Raw genomic sequence first — 16,276 nt, 5'->3', positions numbered from 1 at the left:
TCTGAATAAGTAAATTCATAATTCTCTGCTTCCCACATCCTAATATTTTGACCACCATCACTCTCAACTGATGACATTTCTTTCTACTTAAAAGACAAAATTGAAGCCCTCAAATGGGCTTTCTCACATGTTCCATTCTCCAGCTCTTCAAACTCATCTGCATCCCTACATCCCACTCCTAATTTGTCCCTAATAAGAAGTGACTCTCGCCCTGGCTGGTATTTCTCAGTGGTTAGAGCATCAGCCAGTCACCAAAGGGCAGGTACCTGGTTGTAGGTTCATTCCCTGCCTTTGGTTGGGTGCCTGCAGGAGGCAATGAGTTGATGTGTCTCTCTTACATCCATGTTTCTCTCTCTTCCTCCCGCCTTCCCTCTCTTCCACTCTCTGAAAACAATGAGAAAAAAAAAAAATATCTTAAGGTGAGATTAAAAAAAAGAAAGAAAGAAAGGAAGGAAGGAAGGAAGGAAGGAAGGAACAAAGGAAGGAAGGAAGGAAGGAAGGAAGGAAGGAAGGAAGGAAGGAAGGAAGGAAGGAAGGAAGGAAAGAAGGGAAGTGGCTCTCAGCCCAGACTCCACTTAACATCAACTAGGAAATTTTCAAAGAAGCACATGCATAGGACCTCTAGTAGATAGACATATATCTCTAGGAAAAAGACCAAACATCAGTGGCTTATTTATGTTTTAATACTCACCAGAGAACATTATTTCCATTGATTTTTAGAGAGAGTGGAAGAGAGGGAGGGAAGAAGGTATGGGGGGGGGCGGTATATAGAGAGAAACAGAGAAACATCCATGTAAGAGAGGCACATCGATTGGTTACCTCCTCCACGTGCTTTGACAGGGTCAAGGATGGAACCTGCAACACAAGAACATGCCCTTCACCAGGAATCTAACCCCGACCCTTCAGTCCTGGGGCTGGCACTCTAACCATTGAGCTATACCAGCTAGGGCAAGGATCATTAATTTTTAAAATATCTCTAAGCAGTACTAACGTATGGGTCTCTCTTTTCTGCATCCAGCATGAAAAGAGAGATCATCTGGTTCTTCAAGTAGAGGGGCTGGGGATTGAAAAATAAAAGAAAGAGACAAGACACAGAGATAGAAGGAAAAAGCTGGGAAGGGCTGGGGCCACTGCCATCTTCTGATGGAGAGACAGTGACCCGGAGCCCATGCAGTGTTTATTTTATACCCTCAAATACCAGGAAGTTTCACCAAAAGTCAAGACAAAGGAGATTATTTGCATTTTTTTTAAATTTAATAAATCTTTATTGTTCAGATTATTAGAGTTGTTCCTCTTTTTCCCCCCATAGCTCCCCTTCACCTGGTTCACACCCCACCCTCTTCCCTTACCCACCCCATTGTCCTCATCCATAGGTGTATAATTTTTGTCCAGTCTCTTCCCGCACCCCCCCACACCCTTTTTCCCCAGCAGGGGTGTCGAACTCAATCAGACAAGGGGCCAAAATCTAAAATCCAGCCTAAATCGCGGGCCCAATGGTTTACTGAACAGTCATAAACTGTCATTGTGATGGAAACGCAGCGGAGTGCAGTGATGACAGTGCGGTGCGGGCCACATTGCAAGGCCTGGTGGGACGGATTTGGCCTGCGGGCCTTGTGTTTGACACATGTGCCCCAGAGAGTTGTTAGTCCACCTCCTTTCTATGCCCCTGATTCTATTATATTCACCATTTTATTCTGTACATTAGGTTTTTAATTCACTTGATTTTTAGATTCACTTGTTGATAGGTATGTATTAGTTGTTCATAATTTTTATCTTTACCTTTTCCTTCTTCTTCCTCTTCTTAGAGAATACCTTTCAGCATTTTATATAATATTGGTTTAGCCGAAACCGGTTTGGCTCAGTGGTAGAGCATCGGTCTGTGGACTGAAAGGTCCCAGGTTCAATTCCAGTCAGGGGCATGTACGTTGGTTGCAGGCACATTCCCTGTAGGGGGTGTGCAAGAGGCAGCTGGTCGATGTTTCTCTCTCATTGACGTTTCTAGCTCTCTATCTCTCTCCCTTCCTCTCTGTAAAAAATCAATAAAATATATTTTAAAAAAATACTGTTTTGGTGATGTTGAACTCCTTTAGCTTTTTCTTATCTGTGAAGCTCTTTACCTGACCTTCAATTCTGAATGTCAGCTTGGCTGGGTAGAGTACTCTTGGTTGTAGGTTCTCACTATTCATCACTTTGAATATCTCTTGCCACCCTCATCTGGCCTGCATAGTTTCTATTGAGAAATCAGCTGACAATCGTATGGGTGCTCCCTTGTAGGTAATTAACTGTTTTTTTTCTTGCTGCTTTTAATATTCTCTTTGTCTTTTGCTCTTGGCATTTTAATTATGATGTGTCTTGGTGTGGTCCTCTTTGGATTCCTTTTGTTTGGGGTTCTGTGTGCTTCCTGTACTTGTAAGTCTATTTCTTTCCCCAGGTGGGGGAAATTTTCAGTCATTATTTCTTCAAATAAATTTTCAGTATCTTGCTCTCTCTCTTCTTCTGGCACCCCCATAATTCTGATGTTGGTACGTATGAAGTTGTCTCAGAGGCTTCTTACACTATCTTCAAATTTTTGGATTCTTTTTTCTTTTAGCTTTTCCAGTTGAGTGATTTTTGCTTCTTTGCATTTCAAATCTTTGACTTGATTCTTATGTTCTTCTAGTTGGCTATTGGGTGTCTGTATATATATTTCATTGATTTTTTTACAGAGAGGAAGGGAGAGAGATAGAGAGCCAGAAATGTCGATGAGAGAGAAACATTGACCAGCCGCATCCTGCACACCCCCCACCGGGGATGTGCCCGCAACCAATGTACATGCCCTTGACCGGAATCGAACCTGGGACCTTTCAGTCTGCAGACCGATGCTCTACCACTGAGCCAAACCGGTTTTGGCTGTATAATATTTTTTATTTCAGTCAGTGTATGTTTAATTTCTAGTTGGTCCTTTTCCTTATCCTCGAGGGTCTCTCTCATATCCTTGAGGGTCTCACTAAATTTATCGGCCTTTTCTAAGAAATTCTTGAAAAACCTTATAACCATGGTTTTGAACTCTATACCCAGTTGCTTCTTCTCCTCCATTTCTTTCATTTGTGACCTGTTTCCTTTGTCTCGGCATTTTCACTGCTTTCCTGAGTTGGTAGGGTGGCTTTGTGTGCTAAGGTGTCCTATATGGTTCAGTGGGTCAGCCTCCCAGTTACACTATTGGTGCACCCCTTTGTGGACTGTGTGTACAGCCTTGTTGTAATTAAGTCTTGATTGTTATTGGTATCACTGGGAGGAACTGACCTCTAGGCCAATTAGCTGTGAGGATCAGCTGAGTCTACATCGGGAGACAGCCTTATTTGACTAGACTTGCAAAATTGCAAAAGCCTCTGTGCTCAGCTTGGATGAGTGGAGTTTCAGGGTGGAGCCTACAGCCTTGGCTTCTTGTCAGCCCCACCCTATCACTGCAAGCACTTTTGAGAGAAAGGTGACCTCGAGTTTCTCCCACTACCATGTCTGGTCTCTCCCACAGTGACCCCGAAACTGGGGTTTAGTGCAGTCGGAAGTGAGGTTCAGCAAGGTCTGGAGCTTTTATCTCCATCCTGCTAGGGCACATGTGTCAAACACAAGGCCCGCGGGCCAAATCCGTCCCACCAGGCCTTGCAATGTGGCCCGCACCACGCTGTCATCACTGCACTCCGCTGCGTTTCCATCACAATGACAGTTTATGACTGTTCAGTAAACCATTCGGCCCGCGATTTAGGCTGGATTTTAGATTTTGGCCCCTTCCCTGATTGAGTTCGACACCCCTACGCTAGGGCAATCCAGAGGCACAGTCAACAGTACATCCTCTGTGTGCATTCATATCGTGCATCCGAGGCTCTGCCTTTCACCGCTCCCCTGAGTTTCTGTCTTACAGCACAGATTCTCTCCGAATGAGCCTGGGTCCCCAGGGTCTGGCCAAGAACTGGGGCTCAGCACAGTCCAGAGCTTTTTGTCTCCTTCCCGCTAAGGCAATCTAGCAGCATATTCAATAGTCCGTCCTCTGCGCACATTTACGTGCGCGCCTCTGGGGCTCTGCCTTTTGCTGCTCCCCTGAGTTTCCACCTTACAGTCTAGATTAGGGGTGTTGAACTCAATCAGAGATGGGGCCAAGATCTAAAATCCAGCCTAAATCGCGGGCCCAATGGTTTACTGAACAGACCTAAACTGTCATTGTGATGGAAACGCAGTGGAGTGCAGTGATGACAGTGCGGTGCGGGCCACATTGCAAGGCCTGGTGGGACGGATTTGGCCCGCGGGCCTTGTGTTTGACACATGTGGTCTAGATTATCCCCATATCAGCCTGGGTCCCTCAGGTCTCACCCAGAACCGAGGTTCAAGTCCTATTCATTCCTGGTGCTTGACTGGGTTTACATATCTTGTTGTGTACTCTGAATCTCACAAAGGACTCCCCAAAAAGTCAAATTATGGAGTCATTTATTCAAAGGCCGGTGGCTATGAGAGGCAATAAAATCTCGCAGCCCTAAAAGGTTCGCCACATATGGCTTATATATGCAGAATATCACAAAGGTATCAGTTACATCTTTGGGTTTGGAATGAGGAACCTGGTTTGCACAAAGCAGTTACAGAAGTGAAATTGAGCAAGTTAGTTATCTATAAAGATTAAGTATAGTTTTGGGTCTACAGATCACTGAATAAACAGAAACACATTATCTGGAGCCACTGAGGCCATTTAGAATAATTGTGCTGTCCTGATCTTGGGACCACTGAGTCAACCAAAACACATTATCTGTAGCTACTGAGACAATTTAGGGTAATTGTGATGTACTGGTTTCAAAATACAGAAGAATGTTCTTTGATAATCAGTAAGATCACAATCAATGGGATATTCAAACCATCATCCATGGAGTATTCAGTCGATTGGGATAGCATACATGAGTTCAGAAAGTCAGAATAACTTTTCTATTGTTTTAGCAAGCAAATAAGTACAGAACCCAAAACAGCAGGATTAAAGTTAAAGTTAAAACCGCAGTTTCTACTGAGATGATTGCTGCCATACTTCAATGAAAACCCACTCCCCTACACCTGGGCAAAGATAAGAAGAGTCAATGCTGAGAACACATCTACCTTTTCGGCAAAGCATGTCCCCAGGGTGTGGCTTTGCCAACACCACTGGGTTCAGCTGACAATAATTAAAGAATGCCCATGTGCCTTCCCAGATGCCCTCTATACTAATGTATAACCAGAGCAAGAACATTTGGAATAAAATAAACGAACTCTCTTCCTCTTCCCCTTTCTTATCTTCTTTATCCTTTACTCCCATTTTTTAAAACAACTCAGTCCTAAAAACCACTCTATGGGCAGAGAAAGATGGGTATCTGGTGGGAGGAAGGGGGAGTCTAAGTGGCTCAGAACAGGGCCCAAGATGGTGGCTCTTCAGAGGAGTGGTCTCAGGTGGGGAGTCAGAAGCTGGACAGTGTGAAAATAGTATCCACTTGCATGGGTGACCAGTGTGGAGAATCAGAGCCTGAGGAGGGTGAGGAGGGGGAAACCTGAGCTGGGGTGTCAGAGCTCAAGCACCATGTGCAAGGTGTCTACATGGCTGGCTGGCCTAGTGCGGGAGATCAGAGCACAGGCAGAATCAGGTGTCCCTCTGGGAGGGTAGTCTGAAATGAGGAGTGTCAATACAAAAATTGTACTGGACAAAGTTAAAGAGGCCAGACAGACTTTACTCAAGACAATGACAACAGCAAGGGAGAGAGACTGAAAATTGAAGAAAGCAAAAGGTACGAAGGTTTATAAGCTATGGGGTGAGCTAATGGAAAAATACTGAACTACAGGGGATATGTGGAGCACATTGAGTAACTCCTGAGTTGGCAAATGTTTTTCTCTGTGTATAGGTCCTCTGGCTTTTCCAGTTGGCACCCATCTAAGTTAGGTTTCCACTTTCCCACAGAGACTGGGAGGCAGGGGTGCTATTTTTTTTTTTTTTTTTTTTTATGTCTACATTTTAAAGACATGTTCCCTGGTGCTTGAGAAAGACAATCCTGGGTTGTAAAACTAGCAACATACTGGGAGAATATTCACATACATTTTAAAGAGGCAGAGAAAAAATTTTCAATTACAGATTTTCTAAAAAATGGGAGGCATTTGGGAGGCACTGCGACAGGTAGCTATGGCTAGGAAGAAGCCTGTACAAAGTTTAGTCAAGCTGAGGGGATCAGTAAGGCCATCAGAGCTGAAGGAAGAGAGGGTGGCATCTGCATCTGGCAGGGAATGGCAGCACTGAGGTTGGGAGACTTATTACTTAGGAATTAATCAAATAAGGAATTATATTTAAAACTGATTTCTTCCCTTTTTTTTTTTTTTTTTTTTTTTGGTAATCCTAACCTGAAGATATTTTTCCATTGATTTTTAGAGAGAGTGGAAGAGAGAGGGAAAGACAGAGAGAAATATGGATGTGAGAGAAACACATCGATTGATTGTGTGCCCCGACCAGGGCCCGGGCCAGGAGGAGCCTGCAACCAACGTTCCTGCCCTTGACCAGAATTGAACCTGGGACCCTTCAGTCTACAGGCCGACATTCTCTCCACTGAGCCAAAACAATTAGTGCTAAATCTGATTTCTTTAATGGAGAAGTGAGTTACAAATACAGAAAGAGAGTAAGTGATGGTATACTACTACAATAGAAGATATCAGTGTGAACGCATGGTTTTCAAAATACTTAGATATAGAAATATAGAGACCTAAGTGTGTTCTTAGGAATAAAATGCAGAGGCAGTCAAAAACTATGCTATGTATGATAAGGGTAACCAAACTTACATAATCAAAAAGATCAAAAGCTGGAGAGCACATGTCAGTCACCACCTTAGGAAATCATGTTCCTACAGCTACTTTTGAGACCTAACCCCATTTAGAGATCTAGAGTCCATTCTCTTGATGAAGTCCCTGCAATATCTTAGCAGGTAAATATGATATGGTTCTCATCATGTCTTTATTCATATCATCTGTATGCTTCCTGTAAAAGTAGATGAACCAATCATACAGGGGTGGACTACCATAAGCTTAACTAAGTGGTAGTCCCAACTATAGCTATTCTGCCAAATATGGTATCTTTACTGCAACTGACTAACACAACCTCTGGGATTTGATATGCAGCTACTGGTTAATGTATTCCTTTTGATCTCTATCACTAACAATAATAAAAACAGTTTGCTCCAGGGCTGCAGGAAGTCTTTTAATGTAGTCTGCAAGCACCTGGATCATGTTGCTATGCCACAGAACATCATACTTGTCCACTGTATTGGATGCCATCATACTAATTGACTTTGTGTTCAGGAAATGGCAAGCACTCCTAATTCCTTAGTAAGACAAACACATACCAGAGTGTAGAAGATACACCACACCAATTCAGGGGTGTGTCACATCAGTTATATTTTTTAGGGATCTCATGTTCTATGGAGACTATAGGAAGAAGGAGCTTTGCAGAAGATCCAGTCTGTGGTGCATGCTGTTCTGCTATTCAATCCATGTGGCTCAGCAGATCCCAGGTATCCATCATGAAGTCCATAGAAAGGCATGAGATGAAAGACACATTGCAGATTCTCCACGATTCTGGAGCAATCATAGGATTTTTGTGGAAAACAGCTACTTGATGTTTGAAAAAGAGCCTTAGAAGACACTGAGTCACCATGGACTATCAAGTGATTATGTGACTAGAGTTTCACATAGACACCTATACATTATCAGATTCAATGAATCATAAAGTCAAGTTGGTTCAAGGTGGAATAATTTATTCATATCATTGCTGAGCAAGTCCAGAGATCACAAGCAATTACAGAAAGAGGTGACTCAGAATGCCACATCATTTATTTTAACTCATATGTTATCCTTATGGCATTATGGAGATTCCTCATGGCTAACAGAGAGAACAGGTAGGAAGTAAGGCTTGGTTCACAGATGGGTCAACTCAATATATTGGTACTAACCAAAAATGGACTGTTGTCCCATCACAGCCACACTCAACAGTAAACTTGATTTTAAAATAATAGTGAAGGGAAATCTTTCTAGTGAGCAGAGTTATAAGTAGTGCAGTTGGTCACTCATTTGTAAGAAGGGGGAAATTACCTAAAGTATGGCTATATGTGGACCCCTAAGTAGTGACAAATGGCTTATCTGGCTGCTCATGGGCCTAGAAAAAGCAAAATGGAATCTTGGAAACAGGGGAGTTGGAGGAAGAGGAATATGGAAAGATCTTTGGGAGTTACTGCAGACTCTGTAGACCTTTTTGCCTTATGTTGTGCCCACCAGCGAACATATACTGAACAACCAACCTGCCTACCAAGCAGGGTAAATCAGCATATAGCTGCCAACCACTCTGTTCTTAGCCACCTCAGTACTTGCACAATAGGCCCTGGGATGAAGTAGCCATATGATAGGTTTGGAGGCTATTCTTGTACCCAGTAGCATAGACTCCCTCTTGCAAAGTGTGATCTAGCTCCTGCTCTACCTACCCACAGCATAGACTAATGCTGAGCCCTCAGTATGACACCATCTTTCAGGGGTTCTAGCCAGGCACTTAATGGTAAGTTTCTTATATCAGACACCTTCCACCTGGGATTAATTTCTCTTTCCTGGAGGTGACCCACTGTGCATATGTGTTTGTCTTCCTACCTGGAGTGCCTCTGGAGTGAATTTCGTCTGAGTGATTACAGAATGTGTGATTTACTGTCATGGCATTCTACCCAAAAAATGCATCAGACTCGAGATCCATTCAAGGCAAATAAGATTTATTGTTCCGGAAGAATCTGAAAAGTCTTCAATAATATATTGGTCTTGTTATCTTGGATAAAAATTGCTTAACCTCTTTTCGTCTCAGTTTAATAAGGTGAGGGTGACAGAGATCTTGTTAAGAGCATATATGATGAGAAGATGTGTGAAAAGCCCTTTAGATACCATCAGGTATAATTGGATGTGGAGCTGAGGTCTGTAGGTATAGGTTGTGAGAGAAGAGGTGTTACATGCTATAGGATTTCCCATCTGTTAAGGGAAGCAATGTGCCTGCAGCAGCTCCTATATCCCTAGACCCTGGGGTTTCTTCTAGTGTTTGGGAGCAGATACCGGATGGAGGCAGCTTATTGCTTTCATTTCTCAGGCAACTTCCATGTATAGTTATCATTCCGAGTGGGAGTGCCCCTTTGGTTTACCCTTAACACCAGGACTGCCCAGTTTCCTGAGAAAGAACTATCTTGGAAACTGTCTCTTTCTGTTATAAATGTAAACTTTCCTAGATTTAAAGCATTTTGGAGCTTGAAATTGATTGGCTAAGTCATGAGCCCAAGATAATCAGTGTTCATAGATGAAGTTCTGACTCACTCAGGATGCATAGCAAGTGGGACTCCTGGGAGATCTGACATATTTCTTCCAACGAACAGAGTTTGTGAGCACCAGACAGGCTTCTGAGTGACCATATTTCTCAGTTTTCCAGCTCTTTAAATATTCATACATGGCATCATTTCCCCCAAATTATCCTTGGACATAATGAGCAGAAAAGTGTTTAGGCATGTATTAAACTTTTCATGTGAGCTTCTGTTCATGTTTATTCAAATGGCAGAGGACAACTATGCAGAAACAAATAACTAAAAAAAAAAAAAAAAAAATCTGCCATATATATATTCCTTATATTATCCCAATCATGATCTGTTAGAGAAAAAGGGGATTCATTGTCCCCATTTTCCCTAGAGCACAGTCTTCCTGTGTGTGTCTCTGTCTCTTCACATGGCTTCTTTTTAAATTGGATTAGAGGCACACCTTACTCCAGTATGACTTTATCTCAACCAAATATATCTGCAATGACTGTGTTTTCTGTGGGATCCCTTAACACGACCCGTGTGGTTCAGGGCCCACTCAGAGTCTGGTTTCTGGAGAAGGCTGCACACTAAAATGAAGAAAAAGACTGGGACTGGAAAAGAGTTAATTTGGGAAAATGAGGGCCCGGTGGGAGTCCACCTCTAAGGATTACTCCATTGCTCTGGCCTTTTACCATTCCTTTTATTGAGATTCTGAGAAAAAGACATCTCTTAGGCAGGAAATTCCAACAGAAAATCAACAAGAATTTACATATAATCAACAAATTAAAGTTGCCTCAACTACCACTATCTCAACTATACTATGAGTTAATAGCTCTGACCATTCAGAGCCATCCAGGCTGGCCAGCTCTTTTTACATTTTACCACTAGTGACTCAACCTTGACAATGAGTTAATTGCTGACCATTCAGAGCCATCAAGATTGGCTAGCTCTCTTTACATTTTATTACCAGTGACAATGTTTGGTTTCGGTTTCCTGCAGTTTTCCAATAATGTCACATTTCTTTATCTCTCTCTTTTTCTGTTTTGTTAATCTTTACCCAAGGATATTTTTTTTCATTGAGTTTTTAGAGAGTGGATGGGAGAAGCCAGGAGGGGTGAAGGGAGGGAGGGAGAGAGAAAATCATCAATTGGTTGCTTCTCTCATGTACCCCAACCAGGGCCAGGGATTGAACCTGCAACCCAGGTACCTGTGCTTGATCAGAATTGAACCTAGGACCCTTCGGTGTGCAGGCCAACACTCTAACCGCTAAGCAACCCTGACCAGGGCCAAGGTCACATTTCAAAGTCATATGTATCACTTGTGGTTAGGACTTCAACATGTGAATTTTTTTTTTTGGGGGGGGGGATTATAACTCAACCCATAATACACTTATTTCACTGACATTATAAATATAGAGGAATACCACAAATTTGGGATCTTTCGTGAAGGAGACAAATTTGTTACAAGATATAAACTGTTAAAACTCACAAAAGGAGCCAAAAACTGGTTTGGCTCAGTGGATAGAGTGTTGGTCTGTGGACTGAAAGGCCCCAGGTTCGATTCTGGTCAAGGGCATGTGCTTGGTTGTGGGTACATCTCCAGTGGGGGGTGTGCAGGAGGTGACTGATTGATGTTTCTCTTTCATTGATGTTTCTAACTCTCCCTCGCTCTTCCTCTCTGTAAAAAATCAATAAAATATATTTTTAAAAACTCACAAAAGGATAAATAGATATTCTGAATAGGTTTATATTTGTATGTATTACTTTAATAATTAGTAACTTTCCAATAAAGAAAGCACAAGCCCTCTATGGTTTCACTAGTGATTACTACCAGACATTTAAAAAGAAACGAGACTGGTTATATACATACAGTCTCTAGTAGAAAATAGATGCCAAGGGAATGCATTGTAATGCCAGGGCTGACCAGCAGCCCCTGAGTAATGGATGAACAGATTATTCTGACACGGTTTCACTCTGGAGGAGAGGGCTAACAGCCAGGCAGACTCAATTGCCTGCCTGGTTAGGCTTTATTGGAATTTTTATCTTTAGAATCATTCAATAGGGTGAGTAATCGTGGGAGAACACATGTGTTTACATTGTCATCTAGGCAGGGGCACCCAGGGATTAAGGATAAGGATTCCAGTAAACACCCTAGGGTTTGCACATGCACAGACTTGTTTAGAAAGGTCAAGGAATTATTAGGGGCATCACCTTCAGTGCTCCCCTAAGTCAAATTCTGAAAAACAGGGCAGGTGGTCTTCCACACACTCCCCTTTTCTCATAATGTCCTCCTTACAAACTTTCCAACCAAGTCTCTTGTGCTCCCCAACATTCTAATTTATTTTATGAGGCTAGCATTACCCTATTATCAAAACCAGACAAAAACATCAGAAGGAAAACTACAGACCAACATCTTTCATTAACATAAATGCAAAATTGCTCAAAAAGAGAAATGGAATCTAACAGTGTTTGAAAAGAACAGTACATCACCACCAGTGGTTTATTCTAGCTATGGAAAGTTGTTCTAACATTTGAAAATTAACGTAACCTACCACATCAATGAGCTAGAGAAGAAAAATCATATGATCTTATCAATGGATACAGTAAAAACACGGCAAAATTCAACACTCATTCATAATTAAAACTCTCAGCATACTAGGAGTAGAGGAGAAATTTCTCTGCTTGATGAATATCTACAAAAATCCTCTATAGTTAGGTAAGAAACTGGATGCTTTTTTCCTAAGATCAAGAACAAGGCTTTCCATAAACATAAAATTAACTAAACTGATACCTTTTGTACAAAATAATTGGAGATTGTGTTGTACTTTATTGAATTTTGCACACACACACACACACACACACACACACACACACACAAAAAAAATCACCCCAAAACAAACAAAAAACCACACAACCAAATCTAAGTGATAAAATAGCAATTGAGCAACTTCAAAGTGAGAATTGGCTTATTGATTTAAAAGAGAACCTACTACTGAATTAGGAATATATCCCAAGAAACTAAAACACCAATCAGAAAGAATATATGCACCCCTATGTTCATAGCAGCACAAGTATAATAGCTAAGATTTGGAAACAGCCTAAGTGCCCATCAGCAGATGAGCAGATTAAAAAAGTTTGGTACATCTATACAATGGAATACTACACTGCTGTAAAAAAAGGAAAGAAATCTTTTAAATATATATATATATATTTTATTGATTTTTTACAGAGAGGAGGAGAGAAGGATAGAGAGCTAGAAATGTCAATGAGAGAGAAACATCGACCAGCTGCCTCCTGCACATCCCATACCGGGGATGTGCCCGCAACCAATGTACATGCCCTTGACTGGAATCGAACCCAAAACCTTTCAGTCCGCAGACTGACGCTCTACCACTGAGCCAAACCGGTTTTGGCAAGAAAGAACTCTTAATCATTTGCAACAGCGTGAGTGGACCTGGAGAGCATTATGCTAAGCAAAATAAGCCAGTCAGAGAAAGATAAGTATCACATGATCTCATTCATTTGTGGAATATAATGAACAACATAAACTGATGAACAAAAATAGATCCATAAACATAGAAACATTAAACAGACCGTCAAACCTCAGAGGAAAGGCAGGGGAGGATGGGGTGTGTGTGTGGAGGGGGTGGGTGTGTAATAGATCAACCAAAAGACTTGTATGCATGTATTAATATATTAGTATAACCAATGGACATAGACAATAGGGGGGTGAGGGCATGTGCTGGGGGGTAGAAGCAGCTGGGTAGAGGTCAATGGGGGGTGAGGGTGGAGGGAAGGATTCATATGTAAAACAACAATAAAGAATTTAAAGTTTTAAAAAGAGAAACTACCATAAATTTTAGAGATGATTTGCCACAATTAGGTACACATAAGAAAGATAGTGTTTCTACATTGTTTTCCATTTATGTGTTCAAAGATATTGGAAGGTCAGGATAGAATACATCTAAGTGGTTAGAATTTGAAATAGCAATGTAGATTTCTTTTTTCACAAAAGAACATCATATATTAATTTGGATGAGATTGACTTGCTTCCTTTGAAATCTTGTGTTCTTCTTGAAAAGTAAAATAGACAGAGCTTTTATCTATATCAAATTTTGGTTGAGAATTTCTAAGAAATGTTAATATGATTTTAGAAGGAATAAAGATACTTTCAAATAAGATGTTCTTCCCCTGAAAGAGGAAGTAATTCTTTTAAAAATATATGTTCACCACTGGATATATCACCAATTTGGAAGTGCCAATCTCATCTGTACAGGTGAGAAGTGGGACTGGAGAAGGAAGCAGATTTTGAGAAGTGCAGTGAGGCAGGAACCCAGGCAAGGTATGACAGATCTTGATTGTGTGATTTTTTTTTTAAATCCTTTTGCTTCATTTTATCTTCCACCATTCAACTAAAAGCAAAACATAGACAACAGTTTTAGCACAAAAGATAGATTTATTATATAATACATAACAATTTTGTAACTATCCAGCAATATCTTTAGGGCATGAGTATTTCTTGTTACTTTGAAAAATAGGTATAAGTAGGGAGTAATTTTCAACTTACTTATATCTACTGAAGTTATTTAGTTACTACTTTTTATCAATCATAATTTGTTTTCTAATCTTGCCATTAGCTCACTTGTTAAAATGCCATGTAATTGGTTGTTCCTCTTGGTCATTGAAATGTATGAATTATGTGTAAGAAATGTAAAGATATTTATTTTCTCATTTATGAGAAAAACAATAAGGCAAAGATGTCCTTTCTCATCACTCCTATTCAACATTGTATGGAAGTCCTAGCTAGGGTGTCTAGACAAAAGAGTAAATACATGGTATACAGATGGAGAAAAAAGAAATATAACTGTTTAAACTAATGAAACTTCTAAGACTGTTATTATAAGGCAGAGAAGAGATAATGGTGACCTGAATCACTATGGTGATGGAGATGGAAAGAAGAAGTTGGATTTAGGAGACAGGAATTAGAAGCAACAGAGCTTGGAGATGAATTAAATGTACATGGTTAAAGAAAGAGAAGCATCAAGAATGATTGTTAGAATTTTAGTTTCATAGCTAGATTGGTGATGGATCCATTTATAGAACTAAAAGGGGACTAAAAGAGTATATTTAAGATGAAAAATCATAAATTAAGTTTTGGTTAAATAGAGATGGAGATCTGTTAGAGACCTCCAAGAAGTGAAGAAATTATCTACCTACCTACCTACCTACCTACCTATCTATCATCTCTCTATCATCAATCTATCTATATGGATATGTGTTCCTGGAACTTAGGGGAAAACACTGGGCTAGAAGTTAGGGTTGTGAATTATTTGCATATAGGTGGTAATTGAAATTATAGCTACTAAAAAATTACCAAGGATGAGATTAAAGAATGAGAAGAGGGCCAAAATCTGAGCTATGATATTTAATAGCAAAGAAGAGGAGGATACACAGGAAAAGAAATAGAGGAGTGGCTAGAGAAGAGGGGAAGGGTAAGAGTAGTGAGTGCTTCAGGAAGGGGCATAAGTCAAGATGCATAAGCAGTGTGGACTACTGCTGAGACGCTGCACTGAATACTGAAAAATATCCATGAATTTAGTAACATATATGTCAGTAATTTTATAGAGAGAGCTGTTTTAATGGAGTGATGGGGGCATATACCAGACTGGAGTGAGTTTAGGATTGAGCAGGAGGTGAAAATTATAATGGCAAATATAAAAATTAAGCAGACTGAGCCCTGGCCAGTGTGGCTTAGTTGGTTGATGATTCTCAGTCAGGGCACATGCCCAGGTTGTGGGCTTGATCCCTAGTTAGGGTATGTGTGGAAGGCCACCAATCAATGTTTTTCTCTCTCCCTTTTCTTCCCTCTCTCTCTAAAAATCAACATGTGTGTGTGCTAGGTGACCTTCTGACCAGCCAGTACATATGACATAAACTGACCACCATGGGGCAGGCGCTCAACACAAGAGCTGCGGAGCTGTGGTGACTTGGCAGTAGTGGTTTTCGGTTCCTTGCAGGACCACCGCTTGATTCCATCTTCGGCTGTGGGTTATGTTCTTGTTGAGGCACTGTTGGCCCCAAATCTGGTTTTCTGCTGAGCTACAGTAATTAATTTCCTTTCCATGTGCATGAATCCATGCACTGGGCCACTAATATATTAAGGAGATTGACTGTGAAGTGAGAGCTAGAGATAGGACTACAGTTTCCTGGAAGTGGGAGGTGGAGGACATGGGTTTGAGTGAGGGCTTATTCATTATTATTATTTCAGGTAATAAACACTTAAATATAATGGAACACATTCAACGGAAAGGTTGAATATACAAAAGAGTAGAAAAGTGATAATGGATGGTGTAAATTAATGATTAGATAAGAAGTGGTAGGTCCCAAATCAGAGGTGAAGAGATTAGGCTCCTTTATGATAATTAGAGAGATGCAGTCCAGGATAGAAACCCAATGGAAATGTGTTTTATTTTGGAAAGATGAACATGTGTATATTTTTTTCTGCACAGAAGGAACTTTATCTCATTTGTGTTGAATGGTATATATTTGAAAGGCAGTAATCTCTTCCAGCATATTTATACATTCTGTGTTTTAGGCCCATAGCTGTTTAGCTTTCTGGGCTATGAATTGTATCATTTTTCTTTGCTAAAGTTACATGTCTCTTTAAGGTTTTGATAATTCATAAAATATCTAAAATCTTTCTATAAAGAGAAAAATGATAGAAATTGACTAAATTTAATTTTCTCTTTTTTTGGCTTTTTTAAAATTGGATGCATCATATTTAATCCTGATATAAATTCTATAATCATTTAAACATTAAATTCTTTTGAATAATACTGTAATAAATATTCTTATACATGTGTCTTTCCCTTTCTTCACTTCCTAAACACAGACTACTTAATTCATATTGTCAAATGCCCTCTAGAATGACATTCTATCCACTTA

Source organism: Pipistrellus kuhlii, unplaced genomic scaffold (assembly GCF_014108245.1).
Source record: "Pipistrellus kuhlii isolate mPipKuh1 unplaced genomic scaffold, mPipKuh1.p scaffold_m20_p_10, whole genome shotgun sequence".
Classification (NCBI taxonomy): domain Eukaryota; kingdom Metazoa; phylum Chordata; class Mammalia; order Chiroptera; family Vespertilionidae; genus Pipistrellus; species Pipistrellus kuhlii.
This window is presented reverse-complemented; position numbering follows the sequence as displayed.